Source organism: Suncus etruscus, chromosome 2, assembly GCF_024139225.1.
Source record: "Suncus etruscus isolate mSunEtr1 chromosome 2, mSunEtr1.pri.cur, whole genome shotgun sequence".
NCBI classification, from domain to species: domain Eukaryota; kingdom Metazoa; phylum Chordata; class Mammalia; order Eulipotyphla; family Soricidae; genus Suncus; species Suncus etruscus.
In genome coordinates this window covers 57164566-57183674 of record NC_064849.1, presented here as the reverse complement: position 1 = coordinate 57183674, position 19109 = coordinate 57164566, and the positions used below count along the sequence as shown (strand labels likewise).

Sequence of the window (19109 nt, the reverse complement as noted above, 5' to 3'; positions counted from 1 at the left end):
GTTCATCAGTGAGATTGTTCTGTAGTTTTCTTTCTTGGTAGTATCTGTCAGCTCTGGGAATCAGCATAAAGTTACTTTCATAGAAGATATTAGGGGGGGGTTCTAATCTCTCTGATATTTTGGAAGATTTTAAGGATCATTGGTATTAAGTCTTTTCTGAATGTTTGATAAAACTCACCTGTAAATCCATCTGTCCTGGACTTATTCTTGGAGGATATTCTTAATTACTGTTTCATTTTCCTTGCTTATGATTGGCCTATTTAGGCTATCTACTTCTTCCTTATTCAGTTTTGAGAGATTATATGTTTCCAGAAATATGTCCATTTCTTTTAGGGTCTCAGCTTAACAGAATATAGTTGTTCATAGTAAGTTTTAAGGATGTTTTACATTTCTGGGGATTTTGTTATAATTTATCCCTTTTTATTTCTGAACTGATTTATTTGAGTTCTTTCTTTGACCTGTGAGTCTTGTCAGTAGTTTGTCTTTCTTGTTTATATTTTCAAAACACCAGCTCCTGGTTTCATGAATTCTTTGTATCATTTACTTGCTTTCTATATAATTGATTTCTGCTCTGGTATTTTATTCTCTTCTACTCGTGTTTGGGTTACTTTGTTGTTGGTTTTCCAGATATTTAAGGTATGCCTTTAAGTTGTTGTTTTTATTTTTTCTATTCTTATTTCAGACTATGTCGCTATGAGTTTACCCTAATTGTTGCTTTTTTGTGTCCCATAAATGTTGGTAACTTGTTTTTTCATTATCATTAGTTTTAAGGAATCTATTATGAGAACTTTTTCTTTTTTCAACTTTAAAATAAGCAGAGTGGGCCAAAGAAAACTCAAAGTGTTGAATATACGCATTGCATGTGGAATTTCTGAGTTTGATTTCTTGCATCTCATGGTCCTTTGAGCACTGCAAGGAGCAGTCCCAGGTCGCAGAACTGGGTATAGCCCTTAAACACAGAGCCAGGTGTGTGGCTTTCTTTGGAAGCCTCCCACTTCAAAAAATGAAAAGAAAAGAAAGCACTAGCACTAATGTGTTATTATAATCACCATGCAATACATTACCTCCTTATGATTAATTTATTTTATAAGTGGAAATTTATAGTTCTTGACCCCTTGATCTCATTTTGAATCACCTGCAGCCTCAATCTGCACATCTTTTCTTTGTATTTATGAGCTTGCTTCTTTTTTAAATTATTAATTTTAGTTTTATATTCCACATATAGATGAGATCATATGGTATTTATCTTTCTTGGCTGATTTCCCTGAGCATGCAGCCCTTTAGGTTCATCTGTGTTGTAATTGATGAGATTTTGCTATTTTTATGATGTAGTAATATTTTCTGTGAATTTCTGTTTCAGTTAATGCACTACATTTCCTTAGTTTGTTTATTAACGGATACTTAATATGGGAAGTAGTATGTTATTTGAATAAACCTTGACATTGATGTAGAAAACATTTGTAATTAAAGCCAAGCCTCTTTTTCTTTTATTTTTGTTTTAGGGTCACACCTGGTGGTGCTTAGGGGTTACTCTTTGCTCTGTGCTCAGAAATTACTTGTGGCAGGCTTGCAGAGCCATATAGGGTAGGATGTTGGGGAATTATGCCTGGGTCGGTTGCTTGGCAAGGCAAACACCCTAACTGCTATGCTATTGCTTCAGCCCCAGCAAACTCTTTTATACAATTAAATTAAAATTAATTTCTCTTAGATTAAGAAATGGAAACATTCAGCAGAGTTGAATTATTTTGCAATATAGTTGTAATCTACATATACATTCATATACAAATATATAATTGGGGTTAGAAATTAATAATGAACAGATTTCTAATAGAGAGCTTATTGTCCATTCATATGTATGTTTTTTAAATTTATTCATCATACATTTATTGAGGTCTTGTCATCTAGGTGCTTTGCTTGGCAGTAAGATCAAGTACTGCTCTTTTCTTCATCTTGGTTAATTTACAATCTTATGTAACTTTTTTGGGAGGGGGGATTGTCGTTGCCAATTGGAGCCAGATTATGTGTGACTTGATGATTCTTTGACTTGTCTCCAGACAGCCTCTCTTCCCATTTCTACAGATGTGCTTCCAACTCTTTCCCATTCTCAAACCCTTTCATCTCATTCCAGTTTCTTCATTCCCAGCACATGAATTTGTCTCCTGTTGTACATGAAAAATGGACTCTTTATATGTACGTTACTTATCATTTTCCACCTCATCAAGCATCCTTCCCATCCTGCCTAAGAGAAAGAGCTACCAGATAACTACCTGGATTTATTAAAAATATTTGTTTATTTTATATGTTATCATGCATTTGTGCATTGGGCCTGGGTCTACTTTTGGCCATAATGGTCTACTTTTGAATCCATAATGATGCCCCAGTCGTTTGGTGTTTGAAATTTGGGCCTGCAACATGCTAGGCATGTGCTGAACTTCTAAGCCTTACCCCTGGCCTTGAATACATTAAAAATTTTATATTTCTTAAAATAAAAATATTAAAACATTTTCTTAAGCTTTTTTTTGCCTACTGGATCTCATGCTTTTAGTTTATTTGTTTCATGACTCAGATTATCGTTAAAAAATACCTCTTTCAAAAAATAAATACCTTTTCAGGGGCTGGAGCGAATACACTGTGGTAGCATGTTTGCCTTGCACGTGGCTGATCCCTGGCGGACCTGGGTTCGATCCTTCGTGTCCAATATGGTCCCCTGAGCCAAGAGCGAGTTCTGAGCGCAGAGCCAGGAGTAACCCCTGAGCATCACAGGATGTGGCCCAAAAACCAAACAAAAAACCTTCTTTCCAACCAGTGTGTCTAAGGTCCCTGATTTTTCTTATTTTCTTCTTAATTCCTAGCCCCATTCAGTTTCTTTCCTTCCCTCCTTAGTTTTTTAGTCTGAGTTGCAGGGTAATCTAGGTTTCCCATGTTGATGCCTTGCTTTCTTGTTGTTCTATCACAGACAAGTGAATTAATTTAATTATTGTCTTTGATCTTCTGACTTACTTTGCTCACCATGATAATCCTCAACATGATATGCCCAAGTTGCAGTGAATTGCATGATTTTTATCTTTCCTTGCATCTGCATAATATTACATTGCGTGTATATTCCACCTTCATTATCCACTCTTTTGTTGTTGGACAATGTAAGATGAAACCAACGCTAAATAAAGGTGTTCCCTCAATTTACTTTTTCTTTAAACCTCTTTATTTGTATGTAAAATTCCACCTGGAGTACTCTACCTTTCCCCTCCTGGTATGGGGAATTGGTTTGAATAAGGAAAGGAGTTCTGGTTTTTGGCTTGGGCAGAGGGAACATGAGGCAGAGAGACCTTGAATTGAAAAGCAGATTGACTTCGATGACTCTTCCTGACAGCTTGGTGTGTTATTTCTTCAGTGCTATCCTGCTTCATCAGATCCAGCTGTGTGGGGCTAACAAAGAGTGCCTGGTGCAATCTTACCGCTAGTGGATTTTTATTTTACAGGACACCAAAACTGATCCCATATCATAGATATAATGCTGAAAGCTGCAACAATTGTTTCAGGTCTTATAATCAAGACTTCAATTTTGAGTTAATTTGTGTGTGGTGTTAAATAATGATATAGCTTTTTTTTTTTTTTTCTTTCCACATTTGGTACACTCCTGGCTCTGCGCTAGAAATCAATCCTGGCAGGCTCTGGGGACCATATGGGATGCCAGGAAACTAATACCATTTATTGAAAGAAACTTTTTCTATAGTATGGTCTTGACTACTTACTTCATTGTAAATGAAATGTTCATATAAATGTGGATTTATTGGATCTCAGTACTTTTAACATTTTTTTTTTTTTTTGGTTTTTTGGGCCACACCCTGTGACGCTCAGGGGTTACTCCTGGCTATGTGCTCAGAAGTCGCTCCTGGCTTGGGGGACCATATGGGACGCCGGGGGATCGAACCGCGGTCCTGTCCAAGGCTAGCGCAGGTAAGACAGGCACCTTACCTCTTGCGCCACCGCCCGGCCCCACTTTTAACATTTTTTTAAATTTACTTCCCATTTCCATTGTTGATGCTGTTGTTGCAATGAAGGTGTGTTTGTTTGTGTTGCACACACACCTATCGGTGTTGTTCTTGCTGCTTATGAATCTGTTTATGATGCTCACTGAGATTTGTACTACTCTTGTACTTGCTGAGTTTCTCTGCCATTCTTTTAATGGCTTTCACCAATGTATGCATTTCCTGGACTTAGCACTTGTGCATTTTTTTTAGTTGTAGTATTTTCTATAGGTTGTAGCCCTTAAACTTAGTCATAAGTAGTACCCCAATCTTGTCTGTGTTTAGTGACCATCATGTCACTCTTAATGGTCAATAGGGCCATCATACCTCTTGATGTTTTTGGCTAGTACTCAGGGAACCATATGCTAAGGGATCAAACTCAGGGCCTGGTGTAGATATGTTCTCTGCCATTTGATCTTTTTGGCATTTTAATTTATGAATTACAAATTGAATTGTTTTTCTTTTTAGGGTGGGGGAACTTTTGGGGGGACTCCACCTGACAATATTCAGGGTTTACTCCTGACTTTACATTCAGGAATTACTCCTGGAGATGCATGGCAGATAGGGATGCTGGGGATCAAATCTGGGCTCAGCTTATATATAAGATGAGCATCATTTCTACTGTGCTGTCTCTCAGCCCATTGGAGGATCATTTTCTTAAATTTATTTTTATTATTTATATATAGAAATATATCAGGTTTTTTTTTTTGGCTGGAGTGGTGGCACAAGCCTTAGGGCGCTTGCCTTGCATTCGCTGACCTAGGACGAACTGCGGTTCAATCCCTGGCATCTTATTTGGTCCCCCAATCAGGAACAATTTCTGAGCGCATAGCCAAGAGTAACCCCTGAACGTCACTGGGTGTGGCCCAAAAAGCAAAAAAAAAAAAAGAAAAAAAAGAAAAAAAGAAATGTATCAGATTTTTATATAACTATTCTATTTTCTTTTTTTTTATTTTTTTGGTTTTTGGGCCACACCCGGTAACGCTGAGGGGTTACTCCTGGCTGTCTGCTCAGAAGTTGCTCCTGGCTTGGGGGACCATATGGGACACCGGGGGATCGAACCGCGGTCCGTCCAAGGCTAGCGCAGGCAAGGCAGGCACCTTACCTTTTTAGCGCCACCGCCCGGCCCCATCTTTTTCTTTTTAATATTGTTGTCTTTAGCATTTTTTTTTAAATAATTCTATAAACAGTGATAGTTACAAAATTTCTTTTCCATTTTGTTGCCTTTTATGTATTTCTTGACTCATTACTCTGGTTAGGGCTTCTAGAATTATGTTGAACAATAAGATATAAATAGACAATCTTTGTTTTATACTAGATTTTTTTTTTTTTTTTTTGGTTTTTGGGCCACACCCAATGATGCTCAGGGGTTACTCCTGGCTGTCTGCTCAGAAATAGCTCCTGGCAGGCACGGGGGATCATATGGGACACCGGGATTCGAACCAACCACCTTTGGTCCTGGATTGGCTGCTTGCAAGGCAAACACCGCTGTGCTATCTCTTCAGGCCCTGTACTAGATCTTAGGGGAAATTTTTTAATTTTTCATTGCTGGATTTGATGTTAGCTGTGGGTTTGTCATCAATGATCTTTAAAATTTTTTTTTGAAGGGTCATGTCTATCAATGCCCAATGTCTAACAATTTTACTTCTGGCTCTGCGCTGTTACTCCTGGAATTGCTTGGGGATGCTGAGAATTTAACCTAGGTCGGCTACATGCAATCCTACCTCTGAACTTCCTGCCAGTTCTTGTCATGCATGATACATGAGGTATGCTCCTTTGTTATCAGTTATTGAGAAATGAGTGCTGGATATTGTTAAATGCTTTGTCAGCATCTTTTGCTGTGGTCATGTGATTTTTATTAAGATCCTTTTGTTGATGTGGTATTTTAGTTAATTGATTTGTATGTATTGAAGCATTCTTGCATCTTTGGAATGAATCTCATTTGGTTATGATCAGTGATTCTTTTAATGTAATGTTGGATTTGGTTTGTCAAGATTTTGTTAGATTTTGCATCCCTGTTCTTCAGATTTGATCTGTAGTTTTTTTTCTCTTCTTTTCTTTTCTTTTCTTTTTTTTTTTTTTTGTATGTTGCCTTGTCTGGTTTTGGGATGAGGATGTTTTGGCTGAACAAAATGTATTGGGGATGGATGGGGCCTGAGCTGTAGCACAGTGGATAGGGCCCTTGTCATGCATACGGCACATCCAGGTTCGATCCTATGCATTCCATATGGTCTCCTGTAACCCCATTCTTCCTGTGTAACTTGATCTTACCTGCAAGACCCTCCCATTCCTGGGAGGGGTCTTGGGAAGGTTAGATAAGGCTTTGACCAGAAGGGCAAAGGGATTTGCCTGGATGTAGCATGGAGGAAAAAGGAAGATAGAGAGATGGCTGAGGAAGAAGGTACAATGCAGGGCTGAATAGATACACAGCATAAGTGGTTATGATATAGGCCACACATGTTGGTTAGCCAGGGCAAATAAAGATGTTATCTCTCTGGAAGCCTGCCTGTGAGTGAGTTCTATACCTGCTGCTCTCCTGGACCCAGATACCTGCCGGCTGAAGGGGGTTGCAGAGCCATGTGGCCTGGGATGGCAGAAAAAGGTCCCTCCATCACCATCCACCACCACCTAAACCCTTCCTAAGGGCTGTGATACTACAGTCTCCCAAGCCTGCCAACCATGATTCCTGAGTGTAGAGCCAGGAATAACTCCTGCTAGCTGTACACCCTACTTCCCAAGAAGCTACAAAAAAATAATGTGTTGTATCTTAATTAAGATTTTGGGTCACACCTGGAAATGCTCAGGGATTACTTCTGACTCTGCACTCAGGAGTTACTCTGGTGGTGCTTGCTGGAACATATGGAATGCCAGGGATTGAACCCCTGTCAGACACCTGCAAGGCAAGTGCCTCATTTGCTGTACTCTCTCTCTAGCCCAGGGGTCTCAAACTCAATTTACCTGGGGGCCACAGGAGGCAAACTCAGGGTGATCCCTGAGTGCAAAGTCAGTAGTAAGTCTTGAACATTGGGAGGTGTGACCCAAACAACTTAAAACAAAACAAAAAAAGATTCCTCTAGGGCAGGGCCACAAAATGTTGTACAGAGGGCCGCAAACAGCCTGCGCGCTGTGAGTTTGAGACCCCTGCTCTAGCCCCACCTTCTTTGATTTTTTTGAAGAGTTTGAGATGGATAGGTATTATATCTCCTTTGAAAATATTGTTAGAATTCACTAGTAATGACATGTGATCCTGAATGTTTGTTTTTAGGAAGACTTTAACTGTTTCTGTCTCTGTACTTTTGATTTTGTTTTTGTGTTATTTTTCTAGTTTCATACTGTTGGGGTTGAAAAAGTTGCTAAATATGGTAACAGTCTTAATGTGCTTTTTGACCTTTGCTCCCCCCGCCAAGTATGACCTAATCTTGGGAATATTTCATTTACACTTGAGAATAATATAATTTTCTTGGGGTGTATATTTCTGTATCTGCCTATTATATCCATTGGACAAATTATTTCACTTAAGATAATTGTTTTCTCTTAATTTTCTGTCCAAATAATCTGTTGGTGTAACACATATGTTCATATCACCTTTTATTATTGTGCTACTATCAATGTCTCTATTTTGATCTGCTAAATATTATTTGATATATTTAGGGCCATTTATGTTTCCACCTGGACTCCTCCTCTGTCATTTTCTGCCTCTTCTAGGTTATGAACTCATAATTCCTTTGGTCTCTATAAATTCTTTATTTTTTATTAACTAGACACTGATGCTGAAACTTGTGTTAATTAAGCCACATCTAAGTGTGAGCTATCAGTGATACACACCAGTGTCAACACTTTAAGGATATACTCACTTCACTTCTACAGTCTAAAAAATACATACTTTTTTTTTTGGAGAGCGAATCAGCCAACCTACCTTCTCTTAATGCTGTTTCTACTCATTCTTCTCTGCTGTACCTCCTTACCCTCCTCCCCCACTGGCCAGGGCTTATTGTCATACTGGAAGAGGCAGTTTGCATAGGTTGTATCAGTTTACCTAATTCTTAGTTGTTTCTCAGTTTCTGTAAATTGACTCCTTGGCCCCAGTGTTTGTTGAATCTCTTCTCCCTTAGTGGGATCTGAGTTTGTTCATGGTAGATCATCTCCCTTGGAAGCTTCAGGCATTAGGTTTGGTTCCTGGCAACATTCTATATACCCAATACAATTGCTGTGGTATTACCATTTGGGATTCCAGGGACCACAATTAAGTGTGCCTTCTCTTGTGTGCCACTCCCAAGTGTGTCAGGTGAAGTATGCCACCCACAGTGGGCACTATATCTCAGTGTGTGTGATTTCCTAGTCATATGGCAACAAAAGTGAAGGAACGGGGAAAATAAGTAAATAAATAAATAAAACTATAAGTTCAACTTTTTTTTTTTGATATTGGGTGACATTCAGGGGTTACTCCTGGCTATGTGCTCAGAAATCGCTCTTGGCTTGGGGGACCATATGGTATGCCGGGGGATCTAACCGTAGTCTGTCATAGGTCAGCTGCTTGCAAGGCAAATGCCCACCCACTGCACCACTGGTCGGCCCAAAAACTGTAAGTTTAAAAACAAGTACATTTCCCTGTCTTTTCCTTTCCTTTCCTTTCCTTCTTTTTGGCCACACCCGGTGATGCTCGGGGGTTATTCCTGGCTATGCGCTCAGAAATTACTCCTGGTTTTGGGGACCATCTGGGACGCTGGGGGATTGAACCACAGTCTATCCTAGGCTAGTGCCGGCAAGGCAGATGCCTTACTGCTTTGCAACACTGCTCCGGCCCCTCCTTTCATTCTTAATTTTCTGCGACCCTGAATACTCTGACCCAGGTTTTATATTGCAGAGAATCTTTATTTTTCTGGCTTCACAACATGGTTCTATCTTATTTCTTCTTTCTCAGTTTCCTTTCTAACCTTTCATACTACTTTATTACTTTTTTTTATTTTTCTTCATAATATTTATTTGCTCTATCTTAATCTTTATATGTTGGTTCTTCAATATCTCTCCATTTTGAATTATCTGGACCCATATTTTAAATTTATTTCTATTTATTTTTTTGGACAAAGTGCTCAGGACTTACTCCTAAGTCTGTGCTCACAGATTACTCCTGGTGGGACTTGGGGGACCATATGGGATGCTGGAGATTGAACCCAGTATGTGCAAGGTCATGTACAAGGCATGTAGTACTGTTGTTTAGGCTTGAGACCCCAGATTTTAATAGTTTATGCAACTTTTCTATTTGGTATTATATAGATATCTTTACTTAAAATATAAACATTTAATTGATTGGAATACAACCATAATCTTTATTTTATTTTATTTTTATTTTGTCTTTTCAGCTTTTTGGGCCACACACAGCTCAGGGCTTACTTTTAGATCTGTACTCAAGAATCAGTCCTGGTGGGCTCTGAGGACTGTATGAAATTGCTGGGTATGGACATCTCAGTCAGATATGTGTAAAACAAATGCCCTACCTGCTTTGTACTATTTCTCTGACCTCCATCATTTTTAAAACCTCTTGTTCCTATGCCTCTTAAAACTGGACTTAATGTGTTTCAGTCACCCATTTTAAATATCTATTGCAATTAAGAGATGACTTAAACTTGGTTGTAGAATGCTACAAGTAATTTATTGTTATGGAACAGGAATTTGGCAGACATGATAGGAAGGGCAAATCTTGTTTTATGACCTTTGAGTCATCAGCAGAGAAGATACATTGGGATGATTTATCTGTAGGCTCTTTATAAACTCACACGCTTGGTACAAGAACTAAGATGATTGGTGGCTGGGTTCAACTGAGCTTATTGACTGAGAGACTTTGCATAATGTTCTTCATGTGTGCTAAGATTCTTCACCGCTTAGAGTGTCAGGACAGTTTGAACTTCTTACAAAGCCCCGAGAGTTAAGTATTTTAGTGAATAAGAGGTAATTATATAGGTAATTGTGATACTCAGCAGGTTGAACTAGACAGTGTTTGCATCAATTCAAGAGGAGGTAATCTAGACCTTATGTCATAATGGTAGCAATAATCAAAATAAGATGGCAATGGTTTAGACTGAGCCACCACACCAGATCGTCTCGTATCTTACTCAGAAGCCTTTATACCATTTCTGTTTTTAATTTCTCCCATACCAATACACTGTTATATACTGGTTACTAAATGCTGGCCTTTTTTTTTTTAATTTTGAGAAATAACTTTTCTTTGTTACCATGAATTTTGGTAAGGATTTTAATCTTTCACATAAAGATTTTCAATGATCACTTGAATTGGTCTGTTTACCCTCCTGTAATTAATATAATATAACCTGGAATTAAATACTTATCTAATTGTGTATAGGATAGATCTTACTGCATACATCTTTGTCCAAATTGCCTAGCTTAGTTCCTAAAAGATTGGACCTACCTAAATTTTCATTCTGCACCTGACTTTGCTTTGGCTGCTCCTTTGCATTGACTATATTCCCTGCTTTCTGTACTCATCTTCTTTCATCTTACAGATCTAATGTTGGACATTGTTCTTGTGAATCCTTCTTGGTGGCATTAAATAAAGTCACATCTTTCTTTGTTGGCTTGTATTCATGTCTCTTGTTTTAACAGTGAATATAATTTCCACAGAGGGATTGCATCATAAATCATTTGTGTCTCTTGCTTGGCTGGGTTTAACATAGTCTAGTAAGTGCTTGCTCAGTGATTGAAATTTGATTCAATTTGAATGAAAGCCTTAAAAGATTTGAATAAGTTGCTGGGCTTCCAGAAATATCCACAGAATTATCAAGGAGTAGTTTTATATTTAAATAGGATATAAACTAAGTCGGAAGAATTATACTTTAAGAAGCTTTTAAGTGGGGCCGGAGAGATAGCATGGAGGTAAGGCGTTTGCCTTTCATGCAGGAGGTCATCGGTTCGAATCCCGGCGCCCCATATGGTCCCCTGTGCCTGCCAGGAGCAATTTCTGAGCCTGGAGCCAGGAATAACCCCTGAGCACTGCCGGGTGTGACCCAAAAACCACAAAAAAAAAAAAAAAAAAGAAGCTTTTAAGTAAATTATTTATATTCTGCCATTCAGCATTTTAATGTTAACTAAAATATCTATAACAACCCCCCCCCCCCAACTTTTGAATTTTAAATTATTTTAGTTTTTGGGCCACACTTGACCATATTCCTGTTGGGGGGTACCATATGGGATGCTGGGGATTGAATCCTGTTTGGCCTTATGCAAGGCAAGTTATTTACCCACTGTACTGTCTCTCTAGTCCCTGCATTTTTAATTTTTGTGCACCAGAAAACTTAGGGAGCTGACCAAATGTTATATTTAAAACACATTTTGATAAGGTTAAAGATTATGAGAATAAAATGGGAATCAGAAGAGTATTGTCTTCAGTTGTAGTATATTAAAGTTTTAATTTTGGCCATGAAATATTTCAATTTATGTTTTGTTTCAACCTATTTCGTTCTTGTTGGGAGCATGTGATAGCTCATTTGGCAGTAGCAGTGTGTGAAAGGACTAGGGTTAGTGCTGCTGTGCAGAAATGGGTCAATGAGTGTTCAGATGAAAGAGAAAGAACTTTTAGAGTCTTTATTTATTGTTTGTGCAATAAGATCAAATAATTATAGGCTTGAACCTTTTCACCAGCCATGTTCTAACTTCCTTTTCATTTCTCAAATGTTTTGCCAAATTAACCACATCAACCAAATTTTACAAAAAATAGATGGCTGTTTTAAAAAAATGTAGTTCTTTGGAGCTTCTTGAGGAGCTTCTTCAGAAACTTTCTTGCCTCCCCCAAATTTTGAGCCTCCTTTGTACTTCTGTGAAATTTTAATCACTTGCTTAAAGAGAGCAGGCAGACTATTCTACTTCAGTAAGTGATAAATGCAACCATTTATTTTGCAACTGAGCTAGACGTAAAACTGTCTTCCTGTTGCTCTAAAAAGATGATTTTATCACTGCCAGTACAGATAACAATCTAGGATTTTCTAAGAGCAATAAATGACAACCTGGTTGATTGTTTGTGGCTCTTAAATTAAGATAGGAAAATACTCAAATTGTCTTTGAAGACTGTCTTAATCCCTTTGTGTGGGTAAAAGATTGAGTTTTCTTTAGATTTTTCCTGGGAAAATGAGATATTTTCAAACCCTGGAATAACCTTTGTTCTTAAATTTGTGTGGGGACGCTATTTGAGTGAGATGGAACTTTTTGCCCGTCACCATGGAAACGGACCGATGTCTAGTCTTACCCTCTTGGCTATTTGGGTGTAAGTTAAATAAAAGATTAGAAACATCAATTCCTATCAAATCAAATAAATATTGTTTTTAAAAGTAGTAAAAAATGTAGCACACTTCAGGGGAGATAAGGATGTTTGTTTTATTTTTTAGATTATTTAGAACATTCTCTGTAGCTAAAGAGCATTTTATCCAAGAAACATTAATGGCATTTCTCAGTTTGAATGCACTTAATTCCGTTGGTTTGTGATTTTGTCTTCTGGCCTCTGTGCAAACATATATAAATAAGTATCTAATACTAGTACTAAATTTCCACTCACTTATTTAGTGGTGGAGAATAAGTTGTTTTAGAAATTAAGGCCTGGGTGTTACTTTACCATAATCTTTAAATGAAGGTGTCAGAGATATAAAAGTTGAAAGCCTCTGTGAGTAATTAAAATAATTACATCTTCAGATATTGGAGACATTAGTAGATATTCTGAAATGACTAGGCTTTAACTAAGGTTAAGGAAGGCTTTATATTCACAGAAATATCTAGAGCTCTGACCTTTAATAGTAATTCCTAGTTCTTTAATGGGAAACTAGAAAGAAGATCTGAAGCCTTTCTTGGACATGGTATATGATTGCTAGAATTTTTATTTCATGTAATCAATATCTTTTAATTCTTAAATGGCTATATTTAAAATAACATATAATTACTCCCCTATAAATGTTTCCATCACTTCTGTCCCATCTCTCAGTATCCACCATTCACTTTCTCTCTCTGAATTTTCCTATTTTTGACTTTTCCAATAAATGGAATCATATAACATGTGGTTTTGTCAGTGGCATATTTCACTCAGAATAATGGTTTAAAGATTCATAATTTTATCATATATCAATATTTTATTCTTCTTATGACTAGTAGACATTCCTTTTATGGGCATGCCACATTTGATTTATCCATAAGTTGATATGCAGTCAAGCTATTTTCTACTTTTATTGGTTCTTTTGAATAATGCTGCTATAAACTTTGTACAAAGTTTTGAGTAGGTATGTTTTCCTTTCCCTTGAGTATACCTATATGACTTGGATTTTTGTTCATATGAAACTCGATAGTTTAGGCACTGACTTTTTACAAAATAACTGTTACAGTTTACTTTCCTAATAGCATCCTTCCCAACATTTGTTATTGTTGGACCCTCCCCCAACTCATCCAGTGATGAGTTTTAGTGTGAGGACCTGAGAATGTGGTACTGCTCAGGTCCTATAATACTGGGGACCACTAAGGCGTCTATGATATTGTAATGTCGAGGATTGAACTGGGGTCCTGGCATGAATCTTTGCCTCTATGCCATCTCCCTGGTTCTGTTATTGTTTCACTTATTATTTCCTAATTTATATTAATTGTCACAACATTAACATAATAGGAATCTTAATATTTCCTCAGGAATTTTTGATCAGCTAGCCACACTAAGGCTATGAACCTTCTTGCAGGTCTTCTGACTGACTTCCTCTAAAATAGTAAGATTCTTATTAAATTAATGCTGTGACAATTCACCATATATAAAGTTCCCTGGCTATAGAGTAAATTTAATTCCTGAGGAAATGTTAAGATTCCTATTATGTTAATGCTATGACAATTATTATTATTTGTGGTGCACTCATGAAACCACTCAAAGACATGGATTGATTCCTAATTGTGGAGCTTCTATGACTTTGATTGCAAAAAGGGTCTGGAAGTGTCAGCTGGAAGATTAACTTCTCTTAACTTCTCTTAGATGAGCAGGCAGAGGTCTGAGATGTGGATGTTGGCCTACTGAGGTGGAGGAGGCCGGGTGTGGAAGTTCCTCTTATCATTTAGGCTATGTAGTTCAGCAGCATCCACTAGGTAATTAAAGGTTGTTACAATTCTGGTCAAAAAGCCACCAATGATACCTAGAAAACAAAATCCAATTTTTACCAAAACTTTTGATATTTCCCGTGACATCTACCTGCCTCCTCTCCCTGGTCAAATCTAGACCCAGTGAATTTTCTGTTGTTGCCAAGTTGAGTTCACCTAACTTGCAGTGGTCCTCAAACTATGGCCCGCGGGCCACATATTGTATATTTATCTGTTTTGTTTCTTCATTGCAAAATAAGATATATGCAGTGTGCATAAGAATTTGTTCATAACGGAGAGATAGCACAGCGGCGTTTGCCTTGCAAGCAGCCGATCCAGGACCAAAGGTGGTTGGTTCGAATCCCGGTGTCCCATATGATCCCCCGTGCCTGCCAGGAGCTATTTCTGAGCAGACAGCCAGGAGTAACCCCTGAGCAATGCCAGGTGTGGCCCAAAAACCAAAAAAAAAAAAAAAAAAAAAAGAATTTGTTCATAAGTTTTGTTTTTACTATAGTCAGACCCTCCAATAGTCTGAGGGACAGTGAACTGGCCCCCTGTTTCAAAAGTTTGAGGACCCCTGATAGAGACTCTGCATTTTCTGTGGTTCAATTTCTCAGCTTATTTAGATCACTGCCTAAATGTCTAAAGTGAAACACTTCCTGACAACTCTATTAAAAATAGCATCTCCCATCACTTCCCTTTCTTTGCACTGCCTTACTGCTTTTTCATAACTCTTATTACTATCTAAAAATATACACGTATTTATTATGTCTTTTCTACTAGACTATAAATTCCTTAAAGAGAAACACTTGAACTTTCCCCATAATATCTTAGGAATCAGAAAAGTTCTTAGCACAGGGTAAGTCCCCAGTAAGTAAAAAAGGAATAAAAGTCTTATTTGGTATCAAATATATGGACTGAGCTTGTGCTTGGCGTAGATTCGATAGCCAGTATCACATGCTTCCCTGAGTACTGTTTCCCTGACTGACTACAGTACCAGGTGTAATCCCTGAGCACTTCCAAGTGTGGCCCCACACAAATGCACACAAAAATCTATTTGTGAAAACACTTAGTATATATCATTTTTATTTCATGCAAAGACTATTGGACATTAAAGGAAATAATGCTATTTGAAACATCCAAGAGGAAGTCCTCAGGCTACACAGATAGTACAGGAGTTAAGGCATTTTCTTTGTGTGCTGCCAATTCTAGTGACCCCTCAAGCACTACCAGGAGTGGTCTCTGAGCACTGAGCCAAAAGTTATCCCTGAACACTGCCAGGTATGGTCCAAAAATCAACCAAATCCAAACCAAATCAAAACAAAACCCCAAACTCTCTCAAAACAAACTCAAAACAAAATCCACAAAAAAGGAAAAGGATAAAAAGAGATCTTGAATCATTTTGCTTTTTTAATGAGAATCAACCTGTGCAAAGCAAACAGTACAGTCAGTGCAGTTCATAGCACAAAATTTTTCTATAAATGAATTTTATCTCAAAATTTAATATTAATTACTTAGAAATGGTGAAGGCAAAAATTGCTTACTTAAGAAAAAAAGAGATACCACTGCTAGGATGGTTATATAAAGGGAGCAGTGCCAGCCAAGATCAATCTATCTGAAATGGTAGAGCATCTTCATCTTAGTCCCTCAGAGACTTGCTAAGTATTGCTAAGTACAAGGATTCACAGAGCACAGAAGCTAGGATGGGAGGGGAAGTCTTATAGAAGGCCACTAGACTTAGTCAGTGATAATTATAGCATAAATGACTGTACCAGTACCAACCAACTCTGTAAACTCTAGGTAATAATTTTAGGGACACCATGTTGATGTTCAGTGACCTCAAAGAAATTATGATAGAGTTAGTAGTCCAAACAGAAGAAAGTATGAGTAGAAATGAGATAACTACAATGAGAAGTGACTTATACTTCTGATTATATAAATAAAAAACTGTATGAGATAAAAAAAAAACTTAATAGAAAATCTGAATAGTAGAATAACAGCAGTGGAGGGAAATATTGGTGAGCTCCAACGTGAGATGCAGGAAACCTCTAGAAAACAACAGAAGATAGAAAACAAATATCTGAAATAAAATGAGCAGCACAGTAGTATGAAATGAGTTTGGGTAGAACCATATTAGAATCATTGGAGCCCTGAGAAATAAAAAGGCATATTCAATGAAGAATCATTGCCCAAATAAATTATTAATGAGAATTTTCCAGAATTGGGACCCAAGAGATAATATAGCAGGTAGGATGTTTGTCTTATACAGAGAAGACCAAGGTTAAATCCCTGGCCTTGCAGTCTCCCAAGCCTTGCCAGTAATGATAGCTGAGCACAGAGCCAGGAGTAAGTCCTGAACACTGCAGGTTGTTGCCCAAAATCCAAATAAATAAATAAATTTCTAGAACTGAGAATGCTTGCATCCAGTGAGGCCCAAAGGTTCCCAGCAAAAATAGACCCAAATAGAAAAACTTTGAGATACATTGTAATTGGCACGAGCAAAGCCAAAGATAAGACACAATATTGAAATCGGCAAGGTAAAAGAAGAAACATACGAGAATATTCTGTAAGATTCACAGCAGATCTGTTAAATGGGACTCCATAGACGTGAAGAGAATGGTGGGATGTAGTTAAAAACACAAAAACGCCCTCAAAATGCACACACACACACACACACACACACACACACACACACACACCCCTTCGTGGACAGGTAATCACACACACACACAGACACACACAGACACACACACAGACACACACAGACACACACACAGACACACACAGACAGACAGACAGACACACACAGACACACACAGACAGACAGACAGACACACACAGACACACACACAGACACACAGACAGACAGACAGACAGACAGACAGACACACACACACACACACACACACACACACACACACACACACACACACCCCTTCGTGGACAGGTAACCACATAGAGAATTTGTAGTCTTGGTCGTTTTATAATCTCTGAATTGGACTATTCTAGTTTCTTTTTTTTATTACTATAAAATCTTTATTTAAGCACCATAATTACAAGCATGATTGTAGTTGGGTTTCAGTCATAAACAGAACACCCCCTTCATCAGTGCAACATTCCCATCACCAATGCCCCTATCTCTCTCCTCCCCCACTCCTGCCTGTATTCAAGACATTCTACTTCTTTCATTCATTAACTTCATGCTAGTTGTTAATGTAGTTATTTCCCTAACAGCATTCACTATTAGTTTCTTATCTTAATCATATCATACAATATTTGATTGTTGTGTTTGTCTTATTTTACTTAGCATAATGTTAACCACTTCTCTTTTCTTTTTTTTTTTGGTTTTTGGGCCACACCCATATGCGCTCAGAAATCGCTCCTGGCTCGGGGGACCATATGGGATACCAGGGATCAAACCTAGGTCCCTATTAGGTCAGCTGCATGCATTGCAAATGCCCCACTACTGTACTATCGCTCCAGCCCCTGTTATCTACATTAGTAACACGTTTTCATCCTTTTTTTTATCTCTTTTTTGAATGGGATTGTTTTGTTGCTGTTGAGATTTCTTTTTATTAATATCTTTATTTAAACACCTTGATTACAAATATGACTGTAGTTGGGTTTCGGTCATGTAAAGAACATCCCCCCCCCTTTCACCTGTGCAACACTTTCATCAACAATGTCCCAAATCTCCCTCCTCCCATCCCCATCTGTACATATCTAGATAGGCTTTCTATTTCCCTCATTCATTCACATTGTTACGATAGTTCTCAATGTAGTTATTCTCTAACTGCACTCATCACTCTTTGTGGTGAGCTTCATGTTGTGAACTGAACCTTTCAGCCCTCCTTTCTATTGTCTCTGAGAATTATTGGAAAAATGTCTTTTAATTTTCTTAAAACCCATAGATGAGTGAGACTATTCTGCATCTATCTCTCTCCCTCTGGCTTTTTTCACTCAGCATAATAGATTCCATGTACATCCATGTATAGGAAAATTTCATGATCTCATTTCTCCTGATGGCTGTATAATATTCCATTGTGTATATGTATTACAGTTTCTTTAGCCATTCATCTGTTGAAGGGCATCTTGGTTGTTTCCAGAGTCTGGCTATTGTAAATAGTGCTGCAATGAATATCCATGTGAGGAAGGGATTTTTGTATTGTATTTTTGTTTTCCTAGGCTATATTTTCATTCCTTTTTATGTCCCTTAGTTTTGTGGAAGCAAAACTCTGAATGCTAGTGATATTTCCTGAGACAGAGAAAATGACTTGAGATTTTTGTGCTTAAAACTAATTGTCTTCCCACATGTTAAGGTTAAAATGTCTACTATAGAGTTCAGAGATATGGGTTATGTAGTATATAGCACCTAACCTGCATATCCAAGGCCGTGAATTTGACACCAAGCATCCAATACCCCTTGCAACACTCAGTGTGGCCCCTTAATAATCTCGACATAAAACAAAATACATAATAGAGAGCAGAGTGGATATGTTGAATAATTCCAGAGGGATTCTGGATATTCCAGAATTAATTTCAGAATAATTCCAGAGGATAATTTTCACAGGAGAAGCTAGGGCTGGAGATTTAATTTTTGATATTACCAGAAGGTAGGTCATATTTAAGGCTACAAATCTTCTTATATTTTCTCCAGATATCTATAAAAAGATCACCTAATGTAAGAGTAGATTTGAAAAAAGGGCCTTTGGATATCTTTGTCTTATTTTGAGGAGGGGTGTGGTGCTTGCTCCACTCTTGGCAATACTTGCTTTGGGGGCCAACCCATGGTGCTTGGAGGATCTTGCCTAGCCAGGAATGTAATCCATGTCTCTCATGCAGGCCTCTATGTAGTCCTTTGAGTTATCCCCCTGGCCTGAGAAATCTGTCTTCTGATGAGTACAACATTGTAAGATTCTAATGAAGGAATATTTGTGTTCTGAGATTTATCTAAGTTGCTAAATCTATAGAGTTTTAGAA

The 19109-nt window shown here is 37.8% G+C and overlaps 1 protein-coding gene across 1 annotated transcript in view; it reads left to right on the top strand.

Moving 5' to 3' along the window:
- The window catches only part of NUBPL (NUBP iron-sulfur cluster assembly factor, mitochondrial), a 227027-nt gene that overhangs the window by 8348 nt on the left and 199570 nt on the right, over positions 1-19109 (top strand). The window lies entirely within an intron of this gene.